The following is a 17127-nucleotide window of genomic DNA, read 5'->3' on the forward strand; positions in this document are numbered from 1 at the left end:
CATGGGAACTCTGAGTACCGGGTAGACCCGGTAATGGAAATGAATGATTCTTCAGCTAATGAGGTCCTGCATGGGGGTTCTCGGAGGCGTGCATGGACTGTTTGAGTTGGTGCTCTCGTGCATGGGGTTAATGCACATGTTTTTCTTGATATTGTTTGTTTTGTTCTGGGGGATGTTCAGGTTTTGATTGTTGCACTAATGTTGGAATGTGGTCTTTATAATCTTATTTTTGACACACAATCTATTTTTCTAATATTTCTAAATGTCAAATGTATTGTCTCTCTCCACGTGGAATGTGAATGGGTTGGGGCACCCCCATAAAAATAAGTATATAAAAAGTAAGGTTATTTCTCTTCTTAAGTGTAAGAAATATGATATAGTGCTTCTTCAAGAAACACACCACTCTCCGCAGGAAGCTGAAAAATGTGGAATATATTGGGTTTGCATGTTTTTTATAGTGCTGGCTCGAGTAAGAGCAGGGGAGTAATTACACTGATAAGTAAACATCTACAATTCAAATGTCTCAAACAGATTAAAGATAAATTTGGAAGAGTCACTATTGTTTTAGCTGAAATTCAGGGACAAATATTACTTCAGCTAATATTATTAGTATTATTAAGCAATAAATAAAGTCCAAAAAATGCTAAAGGCTGATATCAATGTCTATATGGAGACCAACTGGTCCTCAGTATCCTCTGTGGGTATGGCTTGGGGCCGGATCATACAGTATGCCTCATTCACCAAAAAATCCAAAGCACAAGAACAAAAGTGCTGAGGCAGAGCTAAAGTGTCGAATGTTGTCTAATGGCCTCAGGGTTGAAATACAGATATAATACTATTTTGTCGCGATTTAGGGCAAGACAGCCATACATGGAGTTGGGGAAAAGCCAGGGAAACCTCTGGCTAGATATATAAAACAGAGAGAGTCTTTTTCAACCATTCCCTCAGTGAAATCTGCTGGTGGTGAAATATTTAGCCCGGCTATTGATATTAATAATGCTGTTAAAGTATTCTATCTTGGTCTCTACAGTTCAACATCTTTGTTTACTGATGAGGATATTAGAAACTTTGTGGAACTAATTTAGGCCTCACCTAAAGGCAAGTCTAGGGGGCCAGACAGCTTTGACACAGAATGTTTTAGATCTTATGCTACAGAACTGGCTCTACTTTTGCTAGAAGTTTATACAGAATCATTAAAGAATTTAAAACTTCAGCCAACCATAACACAAGGGATCAGTCTGATTCTTAAAAAGGACAAAGATCCAAGTTAGTGTAAGAGTTACCATCCAATTTCCCTGATCCAGCTGGACATAAAAATATTGTCAAAAATGTTGACTAACTGATTAAGGAAAGTTATGACATCTCTTATACATATAGATCAGGTGGGGTTTATTCAGGGCCGTAACTCTTCTGATAACATTAGGCGTTTCATTAATGTCATGCGGGCAGTGGCGAACGATCATACTCCAGTCGCTGCCATCTCACTTGACGTTGAAAAGGTACTTGATATGGTGAAATGGGATTATCTTTTTAAGATTCTGGAAATGTATGGGTTCAGGAATACTGTTATCGGACGGATTAAGTTACTTTATAGACACCCGGTAGTGGCGGTTCAAAAGAATGGATTAATTTCAGATTATTTTACTCTGGATAGGGTCACCCGTCAGGGTTGCCCTCTTTCCCCCTTATAGTTCTGTCTTGCCCTGGAAACATTTGTAGCTGCGATAAGGAGGAGGATGATTTTCCAGGGGTGGTGGCGGGAGGTGTGGGGCATGAGCTTTTGCTTTACGCAGATGATATTTAATTTTTTGTCTCCGACCCTACTAGATTTATGCCTTGCCTCCACAGAATTATTCATTCCTTTTCGAAGTTCTCAGGATACAGAGTGAATTGGTCTAGATCCAAAGATTTGTCTCTGACAGCATACTGCCCAGTATCGGCTTTACAGCCGGGTGCCTTTCAGTGGCCCAAACAGGGCATTAAGTATTTGGGTATTTTATTCCCAGCAAATTTGTGTGATTTAATTTTGACCCTTAAATAATAAGGTTTTTGAAGGTACATATGACTGGGAAGGTTAATGTTATTAAAATGAATTGTATTCAAAAATTCAACTACCTGCTAAAATCTCTCCCTTTAGATGTCTCCTTCTCTTATTTCAAGCAATTTGAGAGCATAACGAAGTCCTTCATTTGGAATGGTAAGAGTCTCAAATTACATTATAGTAAGTTGCATAGGCCAATTGACAAGAATTTGTTTTATTATTATGCATTCAGACTCAGACATTTTGCTCATTGGTTGCTTCCACCTGAGAGAGCTCCTCACTGTTCTGTATTGAAAAGGAAGTTCTTGCCCCTATTTCGCAAAGCCTTTCTATCAAACTACCTGGAGAAGTTAAGTTAAACCCTGTTATCTCACATTTACACTAAGTATGGACAAACGTGTCCAGTGTTAAATTAGGACATTTATTTAAATGCTGCCTCGAGCATTTGATTGAACCAAAAATTATGTATCAATAAGTCCCCTTTCTGCTGAACAGAGTGGATTGTGAGGGAGGTTAATATGATCAGTGACCTATATTAGAGTAGAGTGTTGATATCCTTTGGAAATATGGTTCAAGATTTTTGGATTTCCCAGATCTCAATTCTTTAGGTATTTACAGCTGTGCCACCTGCTCTTTACTATTTTTGGGAGTAGCACGCACCCCTCTAAAGTGGCAAATACTCTGGGGGTGGTGATTACTGCTTTTGGAAAATCAGTGTACATCTCCCTGCTAATTCAAAGTCTGGAGGTATTGGAGGAGAGAGTGTGGGCTAGGATTATAAAAAAAAGTCTACATCTAGAGATTGGGACACAACCCATGTTTTTAGGTGGTGTGTTAAGTTCCAAGAATTTTGGTTGAAGATTCAGAGTTCTATGTGTGACATTGTCACGATTCCCTGTTGTCTGCCCTGTGTTTCTCCCTTGCCATTTCTCCCGGACCACACTTCCCACAATTCCCTGCCCTCATCACTGCCAGCTTGATTGTTGATTGTGTGTATTTAAGCCCTGTTGTATGTTCAGTCTTTGTCAGTTGTTAAATGTAATGTATGTCCTTGACTGTGCCTGCCTTGCATGTTTCTCTTGTTTATATTTTGGTTTTCCACTTGTGGATGTTTTCTTTGTTCCCTGTGTTGTTTTGTTATCTTGAGTTATCCTGTTCGCCTTTTGTTCTTTCATTAAAAACTGTGTGTAGATTCTCACTCCTCATCTGACCTTCGTTACAGACATATTGGGCTCTCAAATGTAATTTTGCCCTAGACTCTGTAGCCAGTGTTATGATCAGAAAACAGGTCATACTTAGGGGATGGAAGTCAGCTGGAGTGTCCTCATTTCAAGAGTGGTACACAGAGATGGGTATAGTAAAGGCATTTGAAAGAATGTCATATATAAGGCTAGGCAACATGGATTTATTTAATAAAAAAATGGGGCAGCTATTTAGCCTTTTTAGAATGCTCTCAGGGACATTTGTAGATTCTTTTTTTATTTTTTTATTAAATGTATCCTCTTGGCTGTTTTGTTTGTGTGCATATATTTTTATGTTTGTATACTTCCTTTTTGTGTAAGGCCACTGGCTGTTTGTAGTGCAAGGGGGGTGGGGGGTGTGGTGTTCCGTGGAGGGACATGTAATTTGATATCATTTGATTCTGTGTGTGTATGTTCTGATTCTTTAATCCCATTTTTTAATCAATAAAATGTTAATATGAAAAAATTTAATAAAAGAGGACTATTTTAAAGTCTTTTGTAAGAGCCACGCTACATGCTGTAAGGTGGTGGCACAATGTCCATGATCCAAAATAGTCAAATTCACATGATTGGCCTCCAAGACTAAACATAAATCTCAATTTTGATCTAAACCACACAGTGACACACTGCCTGTTTCCATTTTTAGCCATACATTTAAAAAGTTAAAAAGATAAAAAATCAGTTCACAATTTAGCACCTACAATGTCTTGGCATGATGTTGCACACATTTGGTGCCAGTTCAGAGCTTGGGCCCTAATAATAATAATATTATGAATAATAATAATCCTTAGAAGAACAATAGGGTATCTGTAATTTCAGTGCTTGGTCCTTAATAAAAAATATTAGGCTATATTAGCAAATACTTGTGTAGGATGGGAACTATTTCTTCTTCCACTCATCTTAACATGCATGCTGAAAGACACAAGCAGACAAGCGCTTGAGCCATCACAAGGCTCGTTCAAACAAGAGGGATCAGTGCCTTGTAGAGGAAATGATAGATAATAAGAGAAACAGCTTCTGGACAATAGTGTAGTCTAGGGCATTACGCAGGAATACACAATATGCAAACCTAACTTGCCCACGTGAAATACGTGATGATATATATGGCTGCCAGAACAACGAGTAGCCTTTTGACCCAGACATTTTTACATCTACAAATGTGATGCTGCAGCACCATTTAGTGAATTGTGTGTGTATATATATAAAATCTCAGTAATTAAAAAAATAGTTAACCATGGATTTACTAAAGTAATATTGTAGTAACTATGTTTTGTTTGTTATATTTATTTATTTTTATTTATTTATTCATTTTATTTGTGTGTGTGTGTGTGTGGGGAAGCTAAGCTATGGTTCAACTAAATACTACAGTTAAATTACCATTACTGTAGTGAAGCAATGGTTAATATAAAAATAAAAAATTAGAAGTCTAATCATTTTCTGATTATGTTCACAAATGAAACAAAATAAAAATATAAATGACTTGAAATATGACTAAATATAATATTTGATGATTGGTATTGGATAAAAAAGAAAATAAGTGGTTTCACCCATCCCTACTGCATGGGTACTCCCAAACTCTTCCACAGTAATGTAGATGCATGAGCCAAGCAGACTAATCACTGATTGGTCAGCAAATAACACCTTGCATTGGCTAAGAACAAAATAAACAGGATAAATGAAACAAAACATGCTGGTACATGTAGTTTTCATCGTTAAAGGAATAGTTTACCCAAAAATTTTAATTTGCTTATCATTTACTCACCCTCAGTATATCCAAGATGTATCGGAGTTTCTTCATCAAAACAGAATTTAAGATTTTTAGGATTTCATTTCGGCCTCCTCCTTTAAACAGTACAAGTGGATATACTCAATTTTTTGATGGTCCAAAATGCATATTTAGGGTGCATCAAAATAATCCACACGACTCCAGTTGACAAATAAAGTTTTTCTGAACCCAAATGATTGATATTTTTAGAAACAAAACAAATACTTATATACTGTTTAACTACAAATGTTTGCTTCCATAGGCCATACTTCAACAGATTAGCCTAGTGCACCTTTAACACTGTCATAGTGTGAAAGGCAGCACCAGCCTGATAAGCCTTCCCCACAAGTGTGGGGAAGTAATTCCTCAGCCGCTTTATTATTGTGCATCGAATGTACAGAGGTTCAGCATCCCCCTCGTGAACCAAAGAGGCGCCGAGGCGCGCTTCAGGCTTACGAGAAGGATCAGCTGGATCTGGGGAGAGAGCGAGCGATAGGGACGGACCCGTCTCTCGCTCCTCAGACAGATCTATGCGAGAGCCCCACAACGAAAGTGTGGGTGCTAGTTCTTTGGAAGTAAGCAAGACGAGTGTGAAGCATTTTGACTGTAAACAGATCGTAATGCCTGCACCCGCCCTGCCGCAACGCAAGAGCAGCATGCTCTTCCCCCAAACACACAAAACAAAACTGGTGTGTTTCCGTTTCAGCCATAGAGCATAAACATGAGAACACACCGCTTGCTTTGTTTATCAGTCATTCTTTTTCTTCATTAAAGAAAAGAGAAAGGTTTCTGCGCACTGCCTAACAATTCTAACTCCTAACAGTAGAAAGTAGAAAGTTTCTTGACCGGCTCATGAAGCACACACACACACAGTGATCTGAAGTCAAAAGATCTGACGATGCACCTGTGATGACATCCAATGATGTCACCGGCAGAGGCTATAAATTCCGGTCAATGTTCATTGACTTGTTGCACCCATATTCACAGCTGGTCACACCTAAAGTTGTTCCCAAAGCGCTAACTCAGCGCAGCATCATAAGTGTAGCTTTTTGAAATGGAACTATAGTTGCCGAGATACATGTTTGTTTGGGTTACAATATTTGATGCTGTCCAGTTCAAACTGGATGCAATTGATTTTATCAATTTATCAGAATGTGTGTGTTTTGTGTGCTTGTCAACTAAAAATAAACATTTTAACGTGTTTTTTTTGTGAAAGGATATTAACGATTCCTGTAAAACGCTGTCTATTTCAGAAATGTTTTAGTAATAAAAAGTGAATAAACTGACCAGTAGTAAACACAGAATTATACAGGGTTTTGTATGTGTGGGTCCCAGGTAAACACAAAATGTCATATTTTGGTCCAGGACTGAAAAGGTTTAAAACCCCCAGGATTAGAGAATTTAAACAAATGGTTTTGTTAAACTAAACTAAAATAAATACATATATAAACACCTAGACACTTATCACAATATCTTCCAACATTTAAATGTAACCCTTTTTTATAAATTAATCCTTAGATCAGTGAGATGATGGGTAGTGCAGTTCGGTCCTCACCCAGCAGATGAGTTATTTATTAGGCTGACAGGCCCCCTGAATAGTGGGAGACAGGGGTGACTGGCCATAGGGAGAACCGGGTCTTTTCTCGGTGGGCCGAACGGGTGCCGACAAGCTGAAACGGGCCGTGGCGTTATGCCAAACGTGGCATATGCCTGTAATATTCAAAATGTCCAAATGTTTTTTTTTTTTGTTTTTTTTTTGTTATTCCAAACAATGACAGTCACAAAGGCACCTTTGTATCTTAGAGGGAAATGTATGAAAGGAAAGGAAGAGAGGAAATAAAAATAACTAAATGAAGGCTGAAAGATGCCTCAGAGAGACATCAAGGTGTAAGGGAAAGGCAGGTGGTATGATCTACCTAGTAAACAACCATTCTTACCATGAGCCTCTGTCAGCATAACCTTTGATGTAGAGAGGCAGAAAGAGTTATAACTTGTGTTCTTATAGTCACATTCTTCCTCTAAAACTAGGAGAGGAATCTATTTCAGGCTTTGGAGAATGTGTTTGTTACATCGCTTTTATTTCTCTCAGAGTGTGATCAAGGTAGCCAGTTTTCATTTGCACAGATAGAAGACCCACATTTCTGTGAGTGAAAGGTGTGAACTGATAAAGTGGTGTTGTATGCACCTGTAAGACAAACAAATGTTACAGTATGTTATGAACATGTGCAAGCTATTTTGGCATCAAACTTTATGTTTACAAAATGTTATGTGAATGTACTGTTGGTAAATATTGTAATATAATCTGGGCCTTGTTTGTTGTCTGTTGAACAATTTATCCAGCTCGAGCTCAAGTGCTGTGAAGGTAAAACAGTCTTAATCCACATAAAAGTGTTTTTTAATCTAAAACTTTAATTACAGTGCCTTCAAGGCGTCACTGTTTTGATATTCCTCAAACTTTCTTGTTAAGGTTTATTCTAAACCCCCCAAGCCTTAGTACAGACTTAGTACAGCATTGTAGATACATTTCAGGGAAAAAATCATACTCATACATGTGAAAATACAGTAAATTCTACTGCAATCTTTTATTGTTTGATCAATATTAATTTACAATTCAGCCTCCCCAAAAAACAAAAACAAATCTCACGGACTGCCATTGTTATTAAACAAACACAAACAGAATGTAATCATTTCATTTAGTTTTATTATTATTGTTATTATTATTATTATTATTATTATTTGACATCTATTTACATGTGAGAAATTTAGATTTTGTTGTGCTTTGGTCAGCCTGTAAAGACAGCTATTGCATGTGCTAACATAAGGTCATGCTTAGCTTTAGTAATATTACAGTGGCATGAGTTCCAAAAAATCAAACAGCTTGCATGTTGTAAATCCCATTGAAATAATTTGATTGTAGGATGGATTGTGAGACTTCCATCATCTACTTGACTCAGGTCATCCGAACATGCTTCAACATTGTGCTTGACTGCAATTGACAAAGTTCTATCATGGTTGGGGTACTAACTGCACTGCCACAACAAATGTAAACACAATCATTAAGATGCAGCAATGGTCAATTACTGAAAAATGTCACTCCAATTTAAAGCCCCTGATTACTACTCTTTCATAGTTGTTGTTTCTTTCTTTTTTTTTTTTTACAGTCACAGTCACATATAGTTAGGTCATATAGATCAGGAGGAAGACCAACAATACACTTACAAACCACAACACCAGGTTGTAAAATATACTGCTATTTTGTGTCTGACAAAATGCATTCTTAATTTGTAAATGCATCTTAAAAGATTGATCAGTCATACTTCATGATAAGGGGTTATCTAACTTAGTGACTTGAAGTCAGATATATGGAGAACCCTGAAAGTTTTTGTTCCAAAAGCTCCCATGGGTTTTTGTCTTGAATCTCTGTTTGCACATGAATCAAATCTTCCCTTTACAGCTTACTGCTTCTGAAGGCAATTTTTGGATCACTCCCTGAGCTCATGGTGAAAAGTATTGTATTGCAGTTCATGAATATGCACTGACTTTTAAAACTTACAAAAAATATCCTGTTGTGAGGTAAATATAAATCTAGGTCAGGTTTCAATCTTGTGTATCGACCACAGTGTTCCAGAAAACAAATAAATTTATTATCTTAGAATGTCTAAAGATCTGAAGAGAATATGCATAATTAGATTACTGTAAGTCAGTACATTTCCAGGACATTTTAGAAAAATTCCCCATATACAATATATTGCACATTCTTTACTAAGATCACTTGTTGATTCTGACCCTGTTGTTGCTCCACTATAGGAATTATTATTGTTATTATCGTTTATTATTAATTTTTTTTATCTACAAAAACTATCTCCTTGATCACTGAAACCCTTTGTAATGTAAGGTGAAAACTGACATACCTATGGCCAAATGTATGATATGATTAACCCTTTAAGGTATGCACCATGAAAAAAGCAAAGGAAAAAATATTTCATTGCATTTTTTATTCAATTATGATAACAATAACAACAATCAATATTTTTTTTTTAAATTAGACCCTTCAGTATTTTAGATACAGTCCTCTACCAAACGGTTGAGACGTCTGTTCATAATAAAAGAACAACATTCAGAACAAGTAATATTAAGTGCAATTTCTTGCAGTAAGGTCTTTTTTGTCGAGTTTTAAAGACTATTTAAACAAATACAACAAATATTTTTGGTAGTCATGCAACAGCACAAATTGGTGTTGGTGGTTGTGCAACAGCACAAATGGGTTTTGACCTGTTGTGCAACTGCACTAATGGTTTTGGTCAGGGGTGCAACAGCAGCGGTGCAACAGCACTTATTTTGCCTTTGGCCATTCATTTCTGATGGTATGCTGCAAAGCATTCCTGCTTTGCCTTCATACACAGGAAAACATGACATTTCTGGCATTTCCATCTCGACACTCCCTTTGGACAGAGGTTGCATCGCCCCCGCTTGTTAGAGTGTAGTGGCAAATGTCCGAAGTTGTCATATTGTACATCTGGTTGTGAATGGGATGGTCTTGGGGTATTGGACTTTTTGTTTGATGACATCTGTGGTGGAGAGGATGATGAAGGTCGGCCAACTTTGGATGCTGGCTTGTTGACTTTAGCCAAAGTGTGTGCGACTGCCAGACGGAACTTTTTGAGAGGCAGCAGTGCTTCTTTCAGGAGGCTGCAGTCCTGCTTGTAGACAAGCCAGGCATTTGAGATGCAGAGGTCTAGGATGTATCCAAACAGAGGAAGGTACCATCGCCTGGATTTCGCCGGGGTCTTATACATGTGTACCAGCATGACAGACAGATCAATGCCTCCCATATGCTGATTGTAGGCAGGGATGGGTGATGGGCACGGGACAGCTACCTTTGCTTTGGCCTCTTTGCTCCACCGTTTGACAGAGGAAAGAGGTGTGATCCCACAGGCACTGCTAAGAAGGCTCACACATTTATTATCGAACTATTTCACTGCAAGCAGCCCTTCAGCCCTTCAGCAGACATGAAGTCAAAAACTCCACGTTCTTCCTTCATCAGCTCTTTGTCCGTCTTTAAGGTTGCTCCACCCGTGCGGTTTGGTCGGACACTGCCAATGCACCTGATGCCCAGGTTCTCTTGCAGGTTCTGGACCAAGTCAAAACTGGTGAAGAAGTTGTCACAGAAGACGACTGAAAGCCTTGGCAGTGTGATGGTTTTGCAGAGTGTTGTCACAAGTTTGGCCCCTAGAAGCAGTGCCTCCTCCTGCTCAGTTAGGGCAACGTTGAAGAATGTGGACGCCCCCTGATAGAGCAGAAAGTCATGAATGATGCCAGATGAGCTGGCCCGGCAGAACAATTTAAAGCCCCACTTGTCTGGCTTGTTGGCAATATACTGGCAGAGAGAGCCAGCCCTTGTGCCTTTATACGCCACCATGACCTCATCCACACTGTGCTGGTATGCAACAATATTGATGGTTGTGAGTTCTAGACATATACACTCACCTAAAGGATTATTAGGAACACCTGTTCAATTTCTCATTAATGCAATTATCTAATCAACCAATCACATGGCAGTTGCTTCAATGCATTTAGGGGTGTGGTCCTGGTCAAGACAATCTCCTGAACTCCAAACTGAATGTCAGAATGGGAAAGAAAGGTGATTTAAGCAATTTTGAGCGTGGCATGGTTGTTGGTGCCAGGCGGGCCGGTCTGAGTATTTCACAATCTGCTCAGTTACTGGGATTTTCACGCGCAACCATTTCTAGGGTTTACAAAGAATGGTGTGAAAAGGGAAAAACATCCAGTATGCAGCAGTCCTGTGGGCGAAAATGCCTTGTTGATGCTAGAGGTCAGAGGAGAATGGGCCGACTGATTCAAGCTGATAGAAGAGCAACTTTGACTGAAATAACCACTCGTTACAACCGAGGTATGCAGCAAAGCATTTGTGAAGCCACAACACACACAACCGTGAGGCGGATGGGCTACAACAGCAGAAGACCCCACCGGGTACAACTCATCTCCACTACAAATAGGAAAAAGAGGCTACAATTTGCAAGAGCTCACCAAAATTGGACAGTTGAAGACTGGAAAAATGTTGCCTGGTCTGATGAGTCTCGATTTCTGTTGAGACATTCAGATGGTAGAGTCAGAATTTGGCGTAAACAGAATGAGAACATGGATCCATCATGCCTTGTTACCACTGTGCAGGCTGGTGGTGGTGGTGTAATGGTGTGGGGGATGTTTTCTTGGCACACTTTAGGCCCCTTAGTGCCAATTGGGCATCGTTTAAATGCCACGGCCTACCTGAGCATTCTTTCTGACCATGTCCATCCCTTTATGGCCACCATGTACCCATCCTCTGATGGCTACTTCCAGCAGGATAATGCACCATGTCACAAAGCTCGAATCATTTCAAATTGGTTTCTTGAACATGACAATGAGTTCACTGTACTAAAATGGCAGATCTCAACCCAATAGAGCATCTTTGGGATGTGGTGGAACGGGAGCTTCGTGCCCTGGATGTGCATCCCACAAATCTCCATCAACTGCAAGATGCTATCCTATCAATATGGGCCAACATTTCTAAAGAATGCTTTCAGCACCTTGTTGAATCAATGCCACGTAGAATTAAGGCAGTTCTGAAGGCGAAAGGGGGTCAAACACAGTATTAGTATGGTGTATTAGTATGGTATGGTGTTCCTAGAAAAAAAAGTTAGTCGAGACAAACTTTAAGTTGGTGTAACGAACTCTGATCCTCAAGTTCACCCCGCCCCCTCTAGCTCTCACGCTCGCTCCCAATCACCAGAATATTAGTTTCACCTGCACGGTTCACTCCCTCTATATATACTCTGCCCTCTCTCCCCACACTTGTTGGTTATTCTTTAGTTTACCCCTTCACTTTGCCAGCTCTAGTGTTCCCCTAGCTTCCCCTATCTTTTCAACTCGCTTGTTACGTCCCTAGATATATTCTGATTCCCCGGCTTCGACCTTACACTCCCCTTGACTACTCTTCTGTGGATTTGCCCCTTTGACATACTCTGATTCCCCGGCTTCGACCTTACGCTCCCCTTGACTACTCTTCTCTGGATTTGCCCTTTTGTACTTTTTCCATCTCTGCAAATAAAAGCAGTTTTATTCGACATTGTGACTGTCTCTTCTTGTGCAGGTTACAGTTGGCTTGTGAAAGTTTGGACCAGAAAGTTTGAAGAAGTTTAAAGTAGTTTATAGTTTAAATTAGTTTAAAGTTTAAATTAGTTTAAAGTAGTTTGTAGTTTAAATAGTTTAAAGTTTAACTTATTTGCTAGATAGATAGATAGATAGATAGAGAGATAGACACTCAGATATATAGATAGATAGATAGATAGAGAGAGAGATAGATATTTACCCTCAGATAGATAGATTGATAGATAGATATAGATAGATATATATTTACCCTCAGATAGATAGATAGATAGAGAGAGAGAGATAGATATTTACCCTCAGATAGATAGGTAGATAGATAGATATTGACCCTCAAATAGATAGATAGATAGATAGATAGATAGATAGATAGATAGATAGATAGATAGATAGATAGACAGACAGATAGATGCTAGCACGTTTTTAGCATTTTTTAGTACTTTGCTAGGTGATGCTAGCATGTGTTAGCATGATGCTAACAGGTTTTTAGCATGTTTTAGCACTTCACTAGGCGATGTTAGCATGTGTTAGCATGATGCTAGCACGTTTTTATCATATTTTAACACTTCGCTAGGCGATGCTAGCATGTGTTAAAATGATGATAGCACATTTTTATCATGTTTTAACACTTCGCTAGGCAATGCTAGCATGTGTTAGCATGATGCTAGCACGTTTTAGTACTTCGCTAGGTGATGCTAGCATGTGTTAACATGATGCTAGCACGTTTTTTGCATGTTTTTGCACTTCGCTAGGCGATGCTAGCATGTGTTAACATGATGCTAACATGTTTTTAGCATGTTTTAACACTTTGCTAGGCGATGCTAGCTTGTGTTAGCATGATGCTAACAGGTTTTTAGCATGTTTTTGCACTTCGCTAGGCGATGCTAGCATGTGTTAGCATTATGCTAGCACGTTTTTAGCATGTTTTAACACTTAGCTAGGTGATGCTAGCATGTGTTAGCATTATGCTAGCACATTTTTAGCATTTTTAGTACTCCGCTAGGTGATGCTAGCATGTGTTATTATTATTATTATGCTATTATTATATATTGTAGCGACTGGGGGAATCAACGAAGGAATCATTAACTCGGCAGGTTCCGAACAAACAAGAACTTACTGTTGAAACTCCCCTAATTACTGAAATAGCGCCAACTAGTCTCCACAAGCACAATAAATGTATTGACAAAGAGACAATGAACCATTGACAGAGAACCGCATGTGACATCCGCATGCTCACCACGTGCTTATCGTGTGGACCGGAAGGGGGAAACTTTTGAACGTAAAAATGTGTGTCTTTCTTATAAAGCCTAAAAAGGGCTTAGTTTTAAGGAAATATGTTGTAATCCCTGTGTGCTATGTATTTTGGTGTAGATCAAAATTAGTAGAATTGTTTAGTAGTGTAGGAGAACTCATTATATCTAATAAGAGGCTTTATATTTAATAGCCTGAGTGTAAGAATGTTAAACCCACTTTTAAAGGTACCAAATATACCTTTCTTGGTATCAAATTAAACCTTACGATTTGTCCGAGCTGAATTCGAATATAAGATCTCTGTAGAATGATATTACGCGATGTTTTACTATCTCTTGAGTCATTCAGCCCAAAATCTCTTACTGTCATAAACATGCAAATGAGCCTTGACAAAGGAATCATTCTCCTGTCCCAATGGAAGGAGAATTTTACGACCTCCAAAGGAATGTTCAGAGAAGTGCTGACCCTCACTTCATTCTCTTACTGAGAAAGAGAAATGAACCCTGTTAATCCTATATATATATTCTATATATCCATGTGATAAATATTGACATGTATCTAATGTGCCATCTCACATTTTCCCTTAAATGTGCTTGATCTATGTTTTCTTGCAAACTAATGGGTTAATGTTTCAGACTTTGCATACTATGGTTAACCGAAATCATATGTGTGGCATATTTGGTCTCTATAACTTGGTATTTTGAAGATCGAAATGACTGTGTACATGATATGTCGATAACAACAACATATTAGTATTACAAGTATATTTCCTAGTTTCTTTCTTGCTCATGCAATGAGAAATGTGAGAACAAAGAGCAATAAACCAACTTCCCGCCTGGAACCCAAACCCTTCTCATTGGTCGAGCCAATGAGAGGTGGGACATGTTTCCTAAGGTTATAAATGCTCTTAGCTCTCGTCTCTTAGCTCTCTCTTATCTTCGCTCTCTTAGCCTCTCTTGCTTCCTGCCTCTCTTGCCCTCTGAGCCTTGTGCTCTCTCACTCTCTCGCTGAATGATGCCAAACTAGAAGGCCCCAAGGACCCCCAAGCGTGTGCCAGGCTACGGCCCTGTCTTTCCATTCACCAAGATCCTCTGACTCCCACTGGTTCTCTCTCTCATCAAGACAACATCAAAGATCAACTGGAGCCTCAACAAATTGCATCAGGACAGTTTAATTCAAATGGGACATGCAAGTATCAAACTTAGTCTCATTATTTGATACATTAAGTATCCTCACCCCTTTCTAAAAAGGGCGTGTCAGAACTAATATGATGGTTTGCTCAGGCTGTTGATCTGCTGAACTTCAAACAATGCTATAACTTCTTGCCTTCCTGTATTCTGCTTCAGCCCTCTTTCCCTTGGTAAACTGTATGAATGTATGTATATGTATGTTAGAGTAGTTTAAATGTTTAGTCTAGTTAATAAAGTCTTGTTCATGTCACATGTAAAGTTGTCTGTGTCTCAAGCTCATATCTAAAGTCACTAATCATAGATTTTGACTACTTGCTCTTAATACTTAGTAAGAAAGACATTTCCCTTGCCCCGGAAATGTACATTTCTATTAATTAATTAATTAATAACCAAAATTGAGTGTTCACGGGATGAACCGAGTATTTGGTTGTAATGTTAATGTAGCTACATCAAGTTAACCCGATTAACTGATCCAAATATTCATAATCGATTATAACAAGTTATGATTGATTATTAATATTTCATAGAGCTGATTCGCTACCTAATGGTGGAAGAATATAGAGCTGACTCGCTACAATATATTATGCTTATTATTATATATATATATTTATTGTGCCTTGACTTTCACATCCCAGACAGCTGAGGCTGCAAATATGCCACCTCTTGTCCCTCGTTAATATGTGGATTCCACGAGTGTGGTTTGTTGAGTAAAACCTTGTCGGAGATTGACACATAGTGCTGGTAAATTTGACACTGAGAGATCACCTTCCCACCAGCTCTGAGGTGACAGGTCATAAATCCCTACAGATATCTACCAGGGGGAAAACACAGACCTGAAGAAGATTTCTCAGGCATAGAGAGCTACATCCTGCCATCTCTCTTCCATTCCCAGCCCTCTTGGAACCAGCTGCCCAACACGCTGCATGCAAAGTATGCAGATCTCATTAGAATTCTTAGGTATTAGTATGTAAAGTGTTGACCTATCAGTACGTTTACATATGTTTGGATAGACATCAAAAGATACAATAATGACATATTGTCAGCATCAAAAATAAAATGTTTGAACAACCTTAGAAAAGCACAAATGAGGTACAAATTTACTAAACATCTGTGGTTCAACGAATCAGAGTTTTCATAACAACTGAGGCATCACACACAGGAAATAAATCAACAGTGTTTAACTTATATTTTATAATTGTTGAGTTTTGATGATAATTATATTAATGTAAATTATATTAATTTATATTTACCCCCCCTCCTCAGCTCCCTATTGAACACTATTGTTTGGCCGTCAGGAGCCGCCTCTTGGGGGGAGGTTATGTCATTTTTAAATGTGTTTTTGTTAATGTTTTGTTCATGTCTTTTTATTTTGGAATTTTAGTTCCCAGTTCATGTCATGTGATTTTCTGTTCCCTCATGTGATCCTGTCATGTGTTTACCCTGTTCATGTGTTTTGTTTTCACTGGTTCATTATTTTTTTTATTAATCCTGTTATCAGTCTTGTCTTTTCATTGGTTAATATTTTAGTAGTTTTGTTATTGGTTGTCATTGACATGTAGTTGTCCATGTATTTAAGCCCTCTTGTGTGCCATTGTTTTTGTCAGGTACTGTGTTAATGTAAAGTTGTTTGCTTTTCATGTTGTTTATGTTTGGGATATTCATCTTGTAAATAAACTGCACTTGGGTTATTCGCATCTTCGTCTGCCTGTTTCTGCTAAACGATGTTACACTTGTTTCAGTGTCTCTTCAAATGTACAAAAAAATTTATAAATGTTATGTACAAATATCTATGAATACTAATGGCTCAAACGTTATAGGAGGTACAATCAGATACCATAATCAAGTCATAAAATATATAATTCTTCTAGATCATCTCGCCGGACCCCACCCACACCCTGGCCCATCCTGTGGACACTAACCCTGCCTACACATAGTCCACGTACTACGAGGGTGCCAAATCCCCTTTATTTTTGACACTTGGACACTTTTCCCCCTTTATGGACATTATGGGTCAGATTCACTAAGAATGAATTGTAACCAGTAAAGTGCTGTTATGTTTTTTTTTAGATATAAGTGATTTATCTCACTAAAATCATGTTAACATGCATATTGTTTACATCTTTTGGCTATACTTCTGAAATAGTGAGCATTATAACATAAATTGGCCCTCATTCACTTCCATTGTAAGTGAATACATTTTTTTTTTTTAAAGAAAATACATACAGTATAGCAGGCCAGTGTTGATTTTCACTGATGTGAGATTGTCAAACTCTTAAAACCCTGAATTTTCATCCACTCATAACCAATATCTAATATGTTCAGTTTTCCTGTATCCAATTCTTCTCCTTTCATTTTCATTGTAAATCAAATGTAATTTATATCAGGCATTTGGACTGGTAGATGCAGTTGAGATTTGTCTCTATAATGCCACCTGGCTTAACCAACTTTGATGGAATCGTTAAAAAAAAGATACGA

The sequence above is a fragment of the Xyrauchen texanus genome, chromosome 1 (genome assembly GCF_025860055.1).
Source record: "Xyrauchen texanus isolate HMW12.3.18 chromosome 1, RBS_HiC_50CHRs, whole genome shotgun sequence".
Classification (NCBI taxonomy): Eukaryota; Metazoa; Chordata; class Actinopteri; order Cypriniformes; family Catostomidae; genus Xyrauchen; species Xyrauchen texanus.